The following is an 18,576-nucleotide window of genomic DNA, read 5'->3' on the forward strand; positions in this document are numbered from 1 at the left end:
CTTAGGCTACTAGTTTTCTATAAATAGGACCTTTTACTATTGTATTAGAGAGCTTTTGATCATGTTTTTGTGATTGAACTCACTTTGGGAGGCTGGCCATTCGGCCATGCCTAGACCTTGTTCTTATGTATTTTCAACGGTGGAGTTTCTACACACCATAGATTAAGGTGTGGAGCTCTGCTGTACCTCGAGTATTAATGCAATTACTATTGTTCTTCTATTCAATTCCGCTTGTTCTTTGTCCAAGATATCACTTGTTCTTCAACTTGATGAATGTGATGATCCGTGACACTCATCATCATTCTCACTCATGAACAAGGTGACTGACAACCACTCTTGTTCTACAAGCAATCAAAGCTCTAGTGAATATCTCTTGGATTCCTGATTACACGATGCATGGTTGATCGCCTGACAACCGAGTGCTCGCCTGACAAACGAGCCAACCATTCCGTGAGATCAGAGTCTTCGTGGTATAGGCGAGAACTGATGGCGGCATTCAAGAGAATCCGGAAGGTCTAACCTTGTCTGTGGTATTCTGAGTAGGATTCAATGATTGAATGACTGTGACGTGCTTCAAACTCCTGAAGGCGGGGCGTTAGTGACAGACGCAAGAGAATCACTGGATTCTATTCCGGCCTGATTGAGAACCGACAGATGGATAGCCGTGCCGTGACAGGGTGCGTTGAACATTTCCAATGAGAGGATGGGAGGTAGCCACTGACAACGGTGAAACCCTTGCATAAGCTTGCCATGGAAAGGAGTAAGAAGGATTGGATGAAGACTGTAGGAAAGCAGAGAGACGGAAGGGAAGGCATCTTCATTCGCTTGTCTGAAGCTCTCACCAATGATATACATAAGTATCTCTATCTTTATCTTTATGCTTTATTCGTTTATCATCATACCCATTTGAGTCTGCCTGACTGAGATTTACAAGGTGACCATAGCTTGCTTCATACCAACAATCTCCGTGGGATCGACCTTTACTCGCGTAAGGTTTATTACTTGGACGACTCAGTGCACTTGCTGGTTAGTTGTGCGAAGTTGTGTAATGCCATGGAATTGAGCTACCAAGTTTTTGGAGTTCATTACCGGGGATTATGAGAATTGTGAAAAGTATTGTTCACAATTTCGCGTACCAAGTTTTTGGCGCCGTTGCCGGGGATTGTTTTGTGTATGGACAACTGACGGTTCATCTTGTGGCTTAGATTAGGTATTTTTTTCGAAATTCTTGAAGATGAATTCTAGAGTTTCATGATGATTTGTTGAAGTCTGGCTGGCTGAGAAGCCATGTCTAATCTCATTGGACCGAGGTTTCAACTTGTCATCACAAGAGCTTGTTGATATTTATCAATCTTGCTTTTGGAGCAGTGATCTGCTAAGGTTTGGCTAGCCTTTGGCCATGTCTAGTGTTTTGGACCGAAGCTTTCTTTGAAAGCTTGGCTGGCTGTGAAGCCATGTCTAATTCCTGGACCGGAGTCTTAGACTAGCATTGCACTAATTCCTGGAATTCTCATTAAGAATTTTGATACCTTGTTCCACTTAATTTTCGAAAAACACAAAAAATTCAAAAAAATCATAAAACCCAAAAAAATTTCTTGTTTGAGTCTAGTGTCTCATCTTAAGTTTGGTGTCAATTGCATACATTCATGTGTCTTAAGGATCTTCAAATAATTCTTGGTGATTTCTTACTCTGATCTTTGAATTCTTTTGACTTGAGTGTTTATGTGTCTCATATAGTGTCAGTAGTATACAAACTGTTAAGTTTGGTGTCTTGCATGCATTGTTATTTGATTCTTGTTGCATTTTGATTATTAAAAATCCAAAAATATTTTTAAGTTATGTCTTTTCAAGTCAATAATACAAAGAATTGAAGATTCAGAACATACAGCAGAGGAATTGCACAGAAAAAGCTGGGCGTTCAAAACGCCCAGTGAAGAAGGACAGACTGGCGTTTAAACGCCAGCCAGGGTACCTGGTTGGGCGTTTAACGCCCAAAAAGGGTGCATTTTGGGCGTTAAACGCCAGAATGAATGCCATTCTGGGCGTTTAACGCCAGGATGGCTAAAGGGGGAAGATTTTGTTTTCAATTCAAATTTTTTTTAAGTTTTCAAAATCTTTTCAAAATCAAATCTTTTTCAAATCAATTTTTCAATCAAATCTTTTTCAAAATCAATCTCTTTCCATTTTTAAAGATACTTGCTATCAATTAATGATTTGATTCAACATTTCAAGTATGTTACCTTTTCTGTTGAGAGAGTTTTAATGTTTGAATCATATCTTTTCTTGTTAGCCAAGTTTTTAATTTTCAAAATCAAATCTTTTTAAAATATTTTTCAAATCATATCTTCTCAATCACATCCTTTTAAAACTAATCATATCTTCTTAACCACATCTTTTTCAAAATAGTTTTCAATCAAATCTTTTTGATTTCTGATTTCAAAATCTTTTTCAAAAATCACTTCCCTTCTTCTCACATCCTTCTATTTATGGACTAACACTATCCCTTAATGCAAAATTCGAACTCCATTTTCTCTGATAAGTTCGAATTTTCTACTTCTGTCTTCTACTCTTCTTTTCCTCTGACACCTAAAGGAATCTCTATACTGTGACATAGAGGATTTCACATCTTCTTGTTCTCTACTCTTTCATATGAGCAGGAGCAAAGACAAAGGCATTCTTGTTGAAGCTGACCCTGAACCTAAAAGGACCTTGAAGAGAAAGCTAAGAGAAGCCAAAGCACAACTCTCTTTAGAGGACCTAACCGAATTCTTCAAAGAAGAAGAACACATGGCAGCCGAAAACAACAACAATGCCAACAATGCAAGGAAGGTGCTGGGTGACTTTACTGCACCTACTCCCAACTTCTATGGGAGAAGCATCTCTATCCCTGCCATTGGAGCAAACAACTTTGAGCTTAAGCCTCAATTAGTTTCTCTAATGCAACAGAATTGCAAATTCCATGGACTTCCAATGGAAGATCCTCATCAGTTTTTAGCTGAGTTCTTGCAAATCTGTGACACAGTCAAGACTAATGGGGTTGACCCTGAGGTCTACAGACTGATGCTATTCCCTTTTGCTGTAAGAGACAGAGCTAGAATATGGTTGGACTCTCAACCTAAAGAAAGCCTGGACTCTTGGGAAAAGCTAGTCAATGCCTTCTTGGCAAAGTTCTTTCCACCTCAAAAATTGAGTAAGCTTAGAGTGGAAGTCCAAACCTTCAGACAGAAGGATGGAGAATCCCTCTATGAAGCTTGGAAAAGATACAAACAATTAATCAGAAAATGTCCCTCAGACATGCTTTCTGAATGGAGCATCATAGGTATTTTCTATGATGGTCTCTCTGAACTATCCAAGATGTCTTTGGATAGCTCTGCTGGAGGATCTCTTCATCTGAAGAAGACGCCTACAGAGGCTCAGGAACTAATTGAGATGGTTGCAAATAACTAATTCATGTACACTTCTGAAAGGAATCCTGTGAACAATGGGACAAGTCAGAAGAAAGGAGTTCTTGAGATTGATACTCTGAATGCCATACTGGCTCAGAATAAGATATTGACTCAACAAGTCAATTTGATTTCTCAAAGTCTGTCTGGAATGCAAAATGCACCTGGCAGTACTAAGGATGCTTCATCTGAGGAAGAAGCTTATGATCCTAAGAACCCTTCAATGGAAGAGGTGAATTACCTAGGAGAACCCTATGGAAACACCTATAATTCTTCATGGAGAAATCATCCAAATTTCTCATGGAAGGATCAACAGAGACCTGAACAAGGTTTCAACAACAATAATGGTGGAAGAAACAGGTTTAGCAATGGTAAGCCTTTTCCATCATCTTCTCAGCAACAGACAGAGAATTCTAAGCAGAACCCCTCTGACTTAGCAACCATGGTCTCTGATCTAATCAAAACCACTCAAAGTTTCATGACTGAAACAAGGTCCTCCATTAGGAATTTGGAGGCACAAGTGGGACAGCTGAGCAAGAAAATTACTGAACTCCCTCCTAGTACTCTCCCAAGTAATACAGAAGAAAATCCAAAAGGAGAGTGCAAAGCCATAACCATGGCCGAATATGAAGAGGAAAGAGAGGAGGTGGACGCCACTGAGGAAGACCTCAATGGGCGTGCACCAACCTCCTCTGAGTTCCCCAATGAGGAACCATGGGAATCTGAGGCTCAAAATGAGACCATAGAGATTCCATTGGACTTACTTCTGCCTTTCATGAGCTCTGATGAGTATTCTTCCTCTGAAGAGGATGAGTATGTCACTGAAGAGCAAGTTGCTAAATACCTTGGAGCAATCATGAAGCTAAATGACAAGTTATTTGGAAATGAGACTTGGGAAGATGAACCTCCCTTGCTCACCAAAGAACTGGATGACTTGTCTAGGTAGAAATTACCTCAAAAGAGACAAGATCCTGGGAAGTTTTCCATACCTTGTACCATAGGCACCATGACCTTCAAGAAGGCCCTGTGTGACTTAAGGTCAAGTGTGAACCTCATGCCTCTCTCTGTAATGGAGAAGCTAGGGATCTTTGAGGTACAAGCTGCAAGAATCTCATTGGAGATGGCAGACAACTCACGAAAACAAGCTCATGGATTTGTAGAGAATGTTTTGGTAAAAGTTGAAGACCATTACATCCCTACTGATTTCATAGTCCTAGAGACTGGGAAGTGCATGGATGAATCCATCATCCTTGGCAGACCCTTCCTAGCCACAGCAAAGACTGTGATTGATGTTGATAGAGGTGAACTGATCATTCAAGTGAATGAAAAATCCTTGGTGTTTAAGGCTCAAGGATATCCCTCTGTCACCATGGAGAAGAAGCATGAAGAGCTTCTCTCAAATCAGAGACAAACAGAGCCCCCACAGTCAAACTCTAAGTTTGGTGTTGGGAGGCCACAACCAAACTTAGAGTTTGGTGTTGAACCCCCACATTCAAACTCTAAGTTTGGTGTTGGGAGGTTCCCACATTGCTCTGAGTATCTGTGAGGCTCCATGAGAGCCCTCTGTCAAGCTACTGACATTAAAGAAGCGCTTGTTGGGAGGCAACCCAATTATTATATTTTATCTATTTCCCTTTGTTATTTTATGTTTTTTGTAGGTTGATGATCATAAGAAGTCACAAAATCCATTGAAAAAGCAAAAACAAAATGAAAAACAGGAAGAAAAACAGCACACCCTGGAGAAAGAACCCACTGGCGTTTAAACGCCAGTGAGGCTAGCAGTTGGGCGTTTAACGCCCAGTCTGGCACCATTCTGGGCGTTTAACGCCAGAAAGGGGCACCAGACTGGCGTTAAACGCCAGAAAAGGGCAAGAACCTGGCGTTAAACGCCAGGAATGGGCACCAGCCCGGCGTTTAACGCCAGAAATGACTCAAAACGTGATTTTGAGCAACATTTGGTGCAAGGATGACTTTTCCTTGACACCATAGGATCTGTGGACCCCACAGGACCCCCACTAACCCCACCACCACCCTCTCTCTTCTTCCCCCATTCACCAATCACCTCAATACCTCTTTCCCAAAAACCCTTCACCTATCAAATCCCATCTTTCTCTTCACCACTCACATCCATCCTTCACAAAACCCCACCAACCTCACCCTTCAAATTCAAACCACTTTCCCTCCCAAACCCACCCATAATGGCCGAACTCCATCTCCCCTCTCTCCTATAAATACCCTTCTTCACTCCTTCATTTTCACACAACCTAAACACCACTTCTCCCCTTCTTTGGCCGAATACAAAGCCATCCCCTTCTCCCTCATTTCTTCTTCTTCTACTCTTCTTCTTCTTCTTTTGCTCGAGGACGAGCAAACCTTTTAAGTTTGGTGTGGTAAAAGCGTTGCTTTTTCGTTTTCCATAACCATTTATGGCATCCAAGGCCGGAGAAACCTCTAGAAAGAGGAAATGGAAGGCAAAAGCTTCCACCTCCGAGTCATGGGAGATGGATAGATTCATCTCAAGGGTGCATCAAGACCACTTCTATGAAGTTGTGGCCGTGAAGAAGGTGATCCCCAAGGTCCCCTTTTCACTCAAAAGGGGTGAATATCCGGAGATCCGCCATGAGATCCGAAGAAGAGGTTGGGAAGTGCTTACCAACCCCATTCAACAAGTCAGAATCTTGATGGTTCAAGAGTTCTATGCCAATGCATGGATCACCAAGAACCATGATCAAAGTGTGAACCCGGATCCAAAGAATTATCTTACTATGGTTCGGGGGAAATACTTGGATTTTAGTCCGGAAAATGTAAGGTTAGCATTCAACTTGCCCATGATGCAAGGAGATGCACATCCTTACACTAGAAGGGTCAACTTTGATCAAAGGTTGGACCAAGTCCTCACAGTTATATGTGAAGAGGGCGCACAATGGAAGAGAGATTCAAGAGGCAAGCCGGTTCAATTGAGAAGGCATGACCTCAAGCCCATGGCTAGAGGAAGGTTGGAGTTCATTCAACGCTCAATCATTTCTACTAGCAACCGGTCCGAAGTTACTCTAGACCGGGCCATCATGATTCATAGCATCATGATTGGAGAAGAAGTGGAAGTTCATGAGGTTATAGCCCAAGAACTCTATAAAGTGGCGGACAAGTCTTCCACCTTGGCAAGGCTAGCCTTTCCTCATCTCATTTGTCACCTCTGTTATTCAGTTGGAGTTGACATAGAAGGAGATACCCCCATTGATGAGGACAAGCCCATCACCAAGAAAAGGATGGAGCAAACAAGAGACCCCTCTCATCATGAGATCCCTGAGATACCTCAAGGGATGCACTTTCCTCCACAAGACTATTGGGAGCAAGTAAACACCTCCCTAGGAGAATTGAGTTCCAACATGGGACAACTAAGGGTGGAGCACCAAGAACACTCCATTCTCCTCCATGAAATTAGAGAAGATCAAAGAATCATGAGAGAGGAGCAACAAAGACAAGGAAGAGACATTGAGGAGCTCAAGCACTCCATAAGACCTTCAAGAGGAAGAACAAGCCGCCATCACTAAGGTGGACCCGTTCTTTAATCTCCTTGTTCTTTGTTTTCTTATTTTTCGAAAATTGTGCTTTATGTTTATCTATGTTTGTGTCTTATGATCATTAGTGTCTTAGTGTCTATGCCTTAAAGTTATGAATGTCCTATGAATCCATCACCTTTCTTAAGAATTGTTCTTAATTGAAAAAGAAAAGAATTGCATGAATTCTGAATTTTATAACAGTTTAATTATTTTGAAGTGGTGGCAACACTTTTGTCTTCTGAATGTATGCTTAAACAGTGCATATGTCTTTTGAATTTGTGGTTCATGAATGTTGGCTCTTGAAAGAATGATGAAAAAGGAGACATGTTACTGAGGATCTGAAAAATCATAAAAATGATTCTTGAAGCAAGAAAAAGCAGTGAATACAAAAAAAAGAAAAAAAAAGAAAAAAGAGAAAGCAAGCGAAAAAAAAATGAAAAAAAAAAGAAGAAGAAGAAAAAGAAAGAAATAAAGTTGTGATCCAAGGCAATAAGAGTGTGCTTAAGAACCCTGGACACCTCTAGTTGGGGACTCTAGCAAAGCTGAGTCACAATCTAAAAAGGTTCACCCAATTATGTGTCTGTGGCATGTATGTATCCGGTGGTAATACTGGAAGACAGAGTGCTTTGGGCCACGGCCAAGACTCATAAAGTAGCTGTGTTCAAGAATCATCATACTTAACTAGGAGAATCAATAACACTATCTGGATTCTGAGTTCCTAAAGAAGCCAATCATTCTGAATTCCAAAGGATAGAGTGAGATGCCAAAACTATTCAGAGGCAAAAAGCTAAAAGCCCCGCTCATCTAATTAATACTGATCTTCATAGATGTTTTTGGAGTTCATTGCATATTCTCTTCTTTTTATCCTATTTGATCTTCAGTTGCTTGGGGACAAGCAACAATTTAAGTTTGGTGTTGTGATGAGCGGATAATTTGTACGCTTTTTGGCATTATTTTTAGTATGTTTTTAGTATGATCTAGTTAGTTTTTAGTATATTTTTATTAGTTTTTAGTTAAAATTCACTTTTCTGGACTTTACTATGAGTTTGTGTATTTTTCTGTGATTTCAGGTATTTTCTGGCTGAAATTGAGGGATCTGAGCAAAAATCTGATCCAGAGACTCAAAAGGACTGCAGATGCTGTTGGATTCTGACCTCCCTGCACTCGAAGTGGATTTTTTGGAGCTACAGAAGCCCAATTGGCGCGCTCTCAACGGCGTTGGAAAGTAGACATCCTGGGCTTTCCAGCAATATATGATAGTCCATACTTTGCCCAAGATTTGATGGCCCAAACCGGCGTTCAAAGTCACCTCAAGAAATTCCAGCGTTAAACGCCGGAACTGGCACCTAAATGGGAGTTAAACGCCCAAACTGGCATAAAAGCTGGTGTTTAACTCCAAGAAGAGTCTCTACACGAAAATTCTTTATTGCTCAGCCCAAGCACACACCAAGTGGGCCCGGAAGTGGATTTTTATGTCATTTACTCATCTATGAACACCTTAGGCTACTAGTTTTCTATAAATAGGACCTTTTACTATTGTATTAGAGAGCTTTTGATCATGTTTTTGTGATTGAACTCACTTTGGGAGGCTGGCCATTCGGCCATGCCTAGACCTTGTTCTTATGTATTTTCAACGGTGGAGTTTCTACACACCATAGATTAAGGTGTGGAGCTCTGCTGTACCTCGAGTATTAATGCAATTACTATTGTTCTTCTATTCAATTCCGCTTGTTCTTTGTCCAAGATATCACTTGTTCTTCAACTTGATGAATATGATGATCCGTGACACTCATCATCATTCTCACTCATGAACAAGGTGACTGACAACCACTCTTGTTCTACAAGCAATCAAAGCTCTAGTGAATATCTCTTGGATTCCTGATTACACGATGCATGGTTGATCGCCTGACAACCGAGTGCTCGCCTGACAAACGAGCCAACCATTCCGTGAGATCAGAGTCTTCGTGGTATAGGCGAGAACTGATGGCGGCATTCAAGAGAATCCGGAAGGTCTAACCTTGTCTGTGGTATTCTGAGTAGGATTCAATGATTGAATGACTGTGACGTGCTTCAAACTCCTGAAGGCGGGGCGTTAGTGACAGACGCAAAAGAATCACTGGATTCTATTCCGGCCTGATTGAGAACCGACAGATGGATAGCCGTGCCGTGACAGGGTGCGTTGAACATTTCCAATGAGAGGATGGGAGGTAGCCACTGACAACGGTGAAACCCTTGCATAAGCTTGCCATGGAAAGGAGTAAGAAGGATTGGATGAAGACTGTAGGAAAGCAGAGAGACGGAAGGGAAGGCATCTTCATTCGCTTGTCTGAAGCTCTCACCAATGATATACATAAGTATCTCTATCTTTATCTTTATGCTTTATTCGTTTATCATCATACCCATTTGAGTCTGCCTGACTGAGATTTACAAGGTGACCATAGCTTGCTTCATACCAACAATCTCCGTGGGATCGACCCTTACTCGCGTAAGGTTTATTACTTGGACGACCCAGTGCACTTGCTGGTTAGTTGTGCGAAGTTGTGTAATGCCATGGAATCGAGCTACCATGTTTTTGGAGTTCATTACCGGGGATTATGAGAGTTATGAAAAGTATTGTTCACAATTTCGCGTACCATTGACCAGAAGACATCTTTTCTCACTTAACTTCCATATTTTTCAAGAACTTTGCATGCAATTCAACAATTGAATTTGAATTTATCTCATGTTCCCCATCTAATAAAGTTGGTGAAGACCTTAATTCAACATCGCCATTGAAAGATCTTTTATCCATCCTATATGGATGATCCACAGCCAGAAATTTACGGTGATCCATGTAGCACATCTTCCAGCTATGTTTTAAATAACAAGAGAAGGTGTCATAATTATAGCAAGGACATGCTAACTTTCCCTTTGTGCTCCAATCGGATAACATAGCATAAGATGGAAAGTCACTTATAGTCCATAAAAGTGCTGCATGTAGTTGAAAAGCTTTATTCTTTAAAGCATCATATGTTTCCACTCCATAAAACCTTCAATTCTTAATGGCTAAAGATACACATCAATACTTTTTCCAGGCAAACATGGTCCAGGGATGAGCAAGGACATTATGACATACTCTGGTTTCATGCAACACCATGGAGGAAGATTGTATGCGACCAAAACTACTGGCCATGTACTATGGGAGATGCTCATGGTTCTAAATGGATTAAATCCATCACTAGCTAGCCCTAGTCTTATGTTACGAGATTCTTTAGCAAAATTGGGATGAAGCCTGTCAAAGTATTTCCATGATTGGCCATCAACTGGGTGTCTTAACTTTCCATCTTTTTAACGATGTTCATCGTGCCATCTTAATGATTCAACTATATTTGAACACAGGAACAACTTCTTAAGCCTTGGAATCAAGGAAAAGTGCCTCAAAACCTTTGCAGGCACATGTTTTTCTTCAACTTATCAACTTCCGTATCTACCTCAACATTTTCTATGTACTTGGAAGTTCCACAAATTGGACAAAATTCATCATCTTCATATATATCCCGGAGCAAAATACAATCGTTGGGACAAGCATGAATTTTATTATAACCGAGTCCTAAATCTTTTACCATGGCCTTAATTTTATTGAAAAAATCAGGAATATTCAAATGAGGAATCGCTTCTTTTAATAATTCAAGTAGAGCAGTAAAGGATGTGTTGCTGCAACCATTAAGAGTCTTCAACATATACATTCGGATAACGAATAATATTGTCGAAAATTTTTTACGACCAAGATACAACTCTTGTTTTCCTTCTTCAAGCAAGTTATAAAACTTTTTTGCATCTTCGTTTGACCCATCACCATCTTTATCTCCTTCAAGCACATGCTGAAATGTCTCGTTTAGCGACCCATGAATGTCGTTGACAAATCTTTAATGGACTTCAACCTCATCGGAATCACTATCCATGTGACTTATCCTTTTGCCATGATGAACTCACACAGTGTAACCTTTTTGAAATCCCTTACTTATTAGATGATTATAAACTTCATCCCTTCACCCCTAACTAATGTTGTTACATATAGAACAAGGACAAAGAATTTCTTGTCCTTGTGGTCTACCTTTAGAAAAGGCAAAATCCAAAAATGAATTAACACCATGTTGGTAACCCCCTCAGTATGTTTTGGTAAACTAGTCCACCTTTTGTCCATTACTTTGTCAACTAAAATAAAAGACACGGACATATGTTTTAAACTAACTATAAGTGATTTTTCCAATCAAGAGCTTATTACTTCTAAAGGATTTATAGAAGTCAACCATAAATGTTCAAAAGAGAACATCTCAACCAATCATGAAACTAACAATTTATATCTATCAAACTATGCAAAGAGGCTTAAGCAATCAATCAATCACTAAATATTCTTAACAATTAAATCTTCAAACGAATTTAAAAAGATAATATATTAAATGATTTACCTGTAGTGCAACTCAATGTCTAAGATATTGGCAGCTACAGAGAGACACACTATTTGATTCTCTTTTTCTGGTTTTAAAGAGACAAACTACAACAGCAACAAAGAATAAAAATATAAGCAATTCATAACCATAACTCTAATACTAATGTTACTATCACTTTCATGACTACACACTAGCATTAGCACCTATAAATCAAACAAAACCCACCAAAGACACTAGTTACCACGTAACAAAAGCACCTTCAACCTATCTATAGGCACAAATAGACAAATTCACTATACTTAGTGAACCAAAATACTTTTCTGATTTATGAAATCCAAAAATTAACAACAAAATCAAACTTATTTGCATTAAACAGTTCAAAGAGACTCAAAATAATAGCACATGAGTAGAAGCCACCAAACCAATCAACCATATACAAATCTTCATAATTGTGGTAATATTTTTTTATTTTAAATTAATGACCAAAACAAAGCAATGACCAAAATCAATATTAAAAACAACACAAAATCAGAACAACATTTTCAGATAACAAATTACCAAATCAAAATCAGAATAGCACTATACCAAATTAATATTAAAATCAAAATAAAATCAAAATAGTGCTTCCAGAAAACCATTTTCCAAATCAAAATCAAGCAGCATTATACTAAATCAATATAAAATTAATATTAAAATCAAAATAAAACCAGAACAATATTTTCAGAGAACTAATTACTAAATCAAAATCATAACAATATTATAACAAATTAATATTAAAATCAAAACAAAATCAGAGCAGCATTGACAGAAAACTAGTTACATACTAAATCAATATTAAAATCAAAATAAAATCACAAAAGCATTTCCAAATAATAATTTAGTGAACAAAAGCAATAGCAAAAAAAATGACATGGGGAAAGAGCTAAGAAGCGATATACAAAGTAAAAAACCATCGTCTCTAACAGTAATGAAACTTTTTTTTTATTTTCTTCTTTGCATATAGTCAAAGCGTTACTCAATGGCATGTTAAATTACACAAATGTTACATGTACTACATTCTTTATTTTATGAAAAATAAATACTTTATATGCTCAATTTAATTAGAAAACGAACCCCTTTTATCACTCATCAACTTGTATATATAACACTTGATAAAGATATTAACAATAATATAAAAATTTATTCAATAAAATTGTTCTTTTCTTTACCATCAAGTGTCCTAGTCAAACTCCCATCTTAATAAAATATAAGCAAATCCCATTTTCCCATACTTTATTCCGCTCCCTAATCGTAACACCATAATCAGTTAATCAAGTCTCATCTCATAATCCAAAATCTAATCATTATTCAAAGGACTGAAACAAACACAAAGAAAAAGACATAGGAGTGTGTATAACTGGTGAAGATGCCAAAACAAAAGCAAAATCAGAAGCTCACACACCACTTTCCTTTCTTCTTCTTAACTCCAACAAAAATAGCTAACAGCCAAACAATAGAAAATCAGAGAAGAAGACCATTTACCACAGATGACAATCCACAAACGGCCAAGGCAGTGAAGTAGAAGCAGCGAAGCACAACCCACAATCAGCCAAGGCAGTAAAGCAGAAGTAGCAAGGTAGAAGCAGCGAAGTAGAAGCAGAACAGAGGAGAAGCAGCGAAGCAAAAGCAAAACAGAGGAGAAGCAAGGACGCCACAGAGAACAGAGAATCAGTGATGCCGCGGAGAGGGGAGAAGCATCGATGCCGCAGAGAGGAGAGACTCAGCGACGCTGGAAAGAAAGACGCAGTGACAATTTCGGGAAGAAGGGCGCAGCAACGATTTTGGGAAGAAGGATGACGCACCTTCGATAGTGGGTTAGGGCTTCATGGTGAGCTGCGATGTGATGATGCCTCTAACTCTGATGGCATGGGTTAGTGTCGGTTAGGGTTGATGGCGGAGCGAGGAAGAGTGCGCCTGATGGTTTGTTTCGAAGAGAAGATCAGAGTCTGACCCTTATGTTAGTGTTTATCTTAGTGTGAGATTTATCAATAAATATATAATATTTATTCTAAAATTATTTTAATTTTATTTTTTATAATAATTTTTGTTATATATTTATAATAAAAATGTATAATATTTATTATAAATTTATTTTAACTTTATTTTTTTTCAAAAATAATATTTTTTATATATTTATAACACAAATATATAATATTATTATAAATTTATTTTAATTTATTTTTTTCAAAAGTAATATTTGTTACATATTTATAACAATAGTTTTTTAGTATTTTATAAATTTACTATTTATAGGAAAAATAGTTTAAATTTATATGATTATTTGAAATTATTTTTATTGGTATTGTTTAATTTGTATAATTATTTAAATAATATTAGAAAATTATTGTTTCATAAACAGTTGTTGTAATGATTATAAAACCGTTCTTTGAAATAATCAAAGAGAACGGTTTTATTTTGTTACTATAGCATAATGAAAAATTAAACTTTAATAGCAACACCGTAAAAACTGTTGTCTAAGAGCATCTAATAGAATGGTTTTAAAGTGTAGCATTTTGACAACGGTTTTTATGCGTTTCTTTTGTTCAATTATTTAAACAATAATAAAAAATCATTGCTTAAATACAAATCATGGTAACGGTTATAAAACCATTATTTAAAATAGTTAAAGAGAACAGTTTTAATTTGTTACTATAAAAATATAAAAAATTGAATTCAACAATAATACTATATTTATTCACTCATTAATTTAACTTTCTCACTTACAGTACCAAACAAATTTAACTGTTTTATGCTAAAATTTTTATTTTTTCTATAAAACTTTTAAATTTAATACTTCTCATCATTTTTAATTTATTTCGAACAATTAAATTATTATTTTATTCTAATTAAACGGCTAATAAATTTTTATTTCTTACATATGACGCCATGTGTTTGTAATAAAATCTGATAACTTTAATAGACTCTTAAATTAATATTATTATCTATTTTTTCCTTCAAGAACTTTACTAGCTCTCACATGACACATAAGAAGGAAAAAAAACTAGTAGCGAAAAAGAATGAATATTTAGTAGAATAAAAAAGAAGCGAAGAAGTGACAAATACTAAGGGAGAACAGATTTCCTTATATAGGTAAAATTTTGACAAATCGTGAGCCAAGATTATAATTTATAAAAACCTAAAAATTCTTAATTAAACAAATTGGTCACAGTTTGCTTTTCAGTTGTTTGTCTTGCATGAAACGTTAGTCACAATTTCATTTTTCTATTTTATTTTTGCATATTTGTGTTATAGTAATCGTTAGTCAGGTTAATTTATTGGAAAATTAAAAAATTTGTGCTACATGAAATCCAAAGTTACGGTTTGTTTTTCCGTTTAATTTTTTTTTGCAAATCGTCCCTCACGATTTCAATTTCACCTAACTACCTCTATATTAATGTATTTAACTAAAATAATTCAATATTAAAATAAAGTAGAGACTCATATGTAATTTATGTAAAGTTAATAATTAAAAATTGTTAGATAATTTGATCTGTTTGACTAAATTATTATTTAAATATTTTAAGATATCAAATTCACATAAAGATAACCGTACGAGATTTTCACTTTAAAATAAATCACACCTATTTAGCCAATATACAAAAAAAAAAATTAACGGCAAGATGACATATGAATGAAAAAAGAAAAAGCAGCGTACCGTTAAAAAAAAAATAAAGAATGAATAGTTAAATTTGCCTCTAAAATATTACTTATTTTTTAAATTAGTCCCCAAAAGATTTTCTAATCAAATTCATCCTTCAAACATTTTAAGTTGATCATATTTATCCTTCCATCACTTTCGCTATTGATACTGTCAGAGTTTACTGATATGGTATATTAAGTGGTACCACACTGACTACAGCACACACATGGCAATCTTAATTGGTTGCTAAGATGATATGTTTATGAAATTAGATCAAATCAGCTCCAAATTAAGGAATTTTAATGCCTCAAAGTTTCATTTAATTTGGAGTTGATTTGATATCACATAAAATCTTTGAAGAACGAATTTGATTAGAAAAATTTTTAGAAAACTAATTTTGAGAATGGGTAATTTTGCAGGGACAAATTTTTCAATTTACTCAAATAATAAAACTTAATTAAATAAAAATTATCGGTAATAAAATCTTGTAAAAAGTGAAAACCAATGTTCTAAAAACTAGATCGAATTGATCGATCAGACTAGTCGTACCGAAAAGCCGATGAATAACTTAACTCAATCTGTTAGAAGAATCCTCGGAATCAAAAACCATTTTAGAACCGAAAAATCGGCCAAAAACCAGTAGATTGAACCGAACCGAGACTCAATCCGTTTTTATCAAACCCCCTCCCCACAAACGATGTTGTCTAGTGTTAATAAAATAAAATAAAATAAAAAACAGGTTCAGAAATTAAAAAAAGAAATTGTCTCTATTCCTATACTACTTCCACCTTCGCTGTCTCATCCATTGCGGCAGGTAGCAACCATAGTCATCGTCTTCTTCTTCTCCAGCCGCCTTTGTCTAAGTCCCATCTGCTCTGTCATCATTATCTTTTTCTCCTTTTGCAGAGCATGGACGAGAGACTTAGAGGCATATCTATAGATCATCAAATGCAATGGAAAAAGCGGTAGTGCAAAGGAAGAAGAGTTCACTAACGGCAACAACGAAAAGAGGCAGGATAAAGATAGAGTCGACGAAGAGACACTAATGCCATAAATGGCAGATGCGGCAATGATGAGAAGCCTAGGTTGAAGAGATGAAAAAGAAAGAAGAAGAAAAAGAGAATGTTGGAGAAAGTGATCCAAAATTAGTAGAAGATATTGTTATCACATTGGTTGTATTATGTGTGATGTGGCTACAGTGCTAGTTGAGAGTGTGTTTGGAAACTCTAATGAGATGGAAAGATGGAATGGAATTGAATTAAATTTTTCAGAAAATTGATTTGTAATTCAATTCTCACATCAATTCTTAAATTTGGAACTAAAAGAATTGAATGAAAAGTGAATGTTTAAAATATATGTAATATTACTATTTTAGCTTCAACAAAGTAAATTGTTTCTTTTTCATTTTCTTTTCCTGTTGTTCGCCTTCCATAATTTTGAAGGTGTAATTGTCCAAAGTTTATCCGTAGTTTAATTTCTAGAGATTTTTTACTAATAAATGAGATACCGTTAACTTTATGGTTTAGTTTTTTTTTTTTGTATTTTCTTTTTGTTAAAGTGTAGGTAGTGACTGGTGACCCAGAATGAGAAGATAAGGAGAACGAATATTTTGCCAGATCGAAAGAGAAGATGTATGGTAGAGCTTCAATCCCAGAAGAATCAGCGCATCAGCGAACGTCGTTAGTTTGATGGCTATGGATACCTGAGGCCTCTTTCAGAGCTTCAATGGCAGCCTTAGGCTCATCAGTTGTCTCCTATGTGAAGGCGTGGGACTGGCTTGGCGGAGGGATGCATAAGAGTGGCAATAATGGTAGAAACAATTCAGAAAAAGAGAGCTCATAAGCAAGCAATCTTGGGAGATCTTTGCATAGCTGGGACGTCAACAATGAAAAAGCTTCAATAGAAGTTAGAGTGCTGTTTCAACAGTCATAAAGTAAATTTTTAATGAGTATATTTTTGGTTTATCAATTTTTATTTATCAAATAATGAGAATAGAATTAGAAATCAAAGCTATTTTGGTCTGATTTGTATATGACCTTTGTTACGGCCCGGCCCAGAATCAGCTTTGGGCCGACCCGACCCAAGCAGTACCCGACCCGGACACGCGCCCTCCAACCGACCCGGACACGCGTCCTGTACGGTTCATACACGGCTGCAGGACAGCGTCCTCGGAAATATGGGCCTGTCCCATAAGGGGCCCACTACTGACATGTATATAAGGGGAAGATTGGCTCTTCCCCCGAGGTACGTCACATTCTATCACCCCATTATCCTGCCCGCCTGCACATTACTGACTTGAGCGTCGGAGTATCTTTGCAGGTGGCACCCCCCCTCATCCGTTCACCAGCCCAAGTGCTCGTTAGCTCGGCAGACCCACAATCAGCGCGACCAGGACTAAGACATCTTCACCTATCCACCCCTTCACTTATCCACCCGATCCGTCAGGAACCCGATCAACCGAACATTGGCGCCGTCTGTGGGGACTTCTTAGCCTGAATGGAAGTCGCGCCAGGTCCCGGCGACCGAGCTCGAGCAGCCGGAGCGGAGGGGGCAGCCTCCGTCGCCTCGCAAAGGGGAGGCCGGAGATCCCCCCAACAACACACGAGAACCCGACCATTCGGGGGAACGGGCGGCGATAGCGCCATAATAATGCAGGAGCTACGCCACAGGGTCCAGAACCTAGAACGACAGCTGGCCAACCGGGAGAGGGATGGATGGTCTACCGACCCAAGCTACACCCCATCTCCTGGGGGTGAGGAGGAAGAGAGCTCTCACCGAAGCCGCTCACGGCGTATATCTGCATCCCGGATGGAAGCAGAGAGCACGCAAGAGGAATCACCCATTCCGAGAAGACGGAATGACACAGTCATCTACTCTCGCGGCAGACAATCTCGCCGAACGGCGAGAGGTCGTGAGGACGGAGAAGGGAAATCCGAGAGAATACGACAACCTGTGATAATGGGTGTCACGCCGTTCCACCGATCTATCCTCGAGGTCCGGTTGCCGAAACACTTCGACAAACCAACGGACATGAGGTATGACGGAACTCAAGATCCCCTAGAACATCTCACGGCCTTTGAGGCTAGGATGAACCTAGAGGGAGTAGGCGACGAAGTAAGGTGCCGCGCCTTCCCGGTAACCTTAGCAGGACCAGCGATCAGATGGTTTAATGGCCTCCCCCAAGGTTCCATCTACAGTTTCTCAGACATCAGCCGCGCATTTCTGGCTCAATTCACAACGCGAATAGCGAAGGCCAAGCATCCTATCAACCTCCTCGGGGTAACCCAGAGACAGGGAGAGCCGACCAGGAGATACTTAGATCGGTTTAACGACGAATGCTTGGAAATAGACGGCTTGACCGACTCGGTGGCCAGTCTCTGCCTGACGAATGGCCTCCTCAACGACAACTTCCGGAAACACCTTACCACGAAGCCGGTTTGGACGATGCATGAAATCCAAACGGT

Source organism: Arachis stenosperma, chromosome 1, assembly GCF_014773155.1.
Source record: "Arachis stenosperma cultivar V10309 chromosome 1, arast.V10309.gnm1.PFL2, whole genome shotgun sequence".
In the NCBI taxonomy this organism is placed as follows: domain Eukaryota; kingdom Viridiplantae; phylum Streptophyta; class Magnoliopsida; order Fabales; family Fabaceae; genus Arachis; species Arachis stenosperma.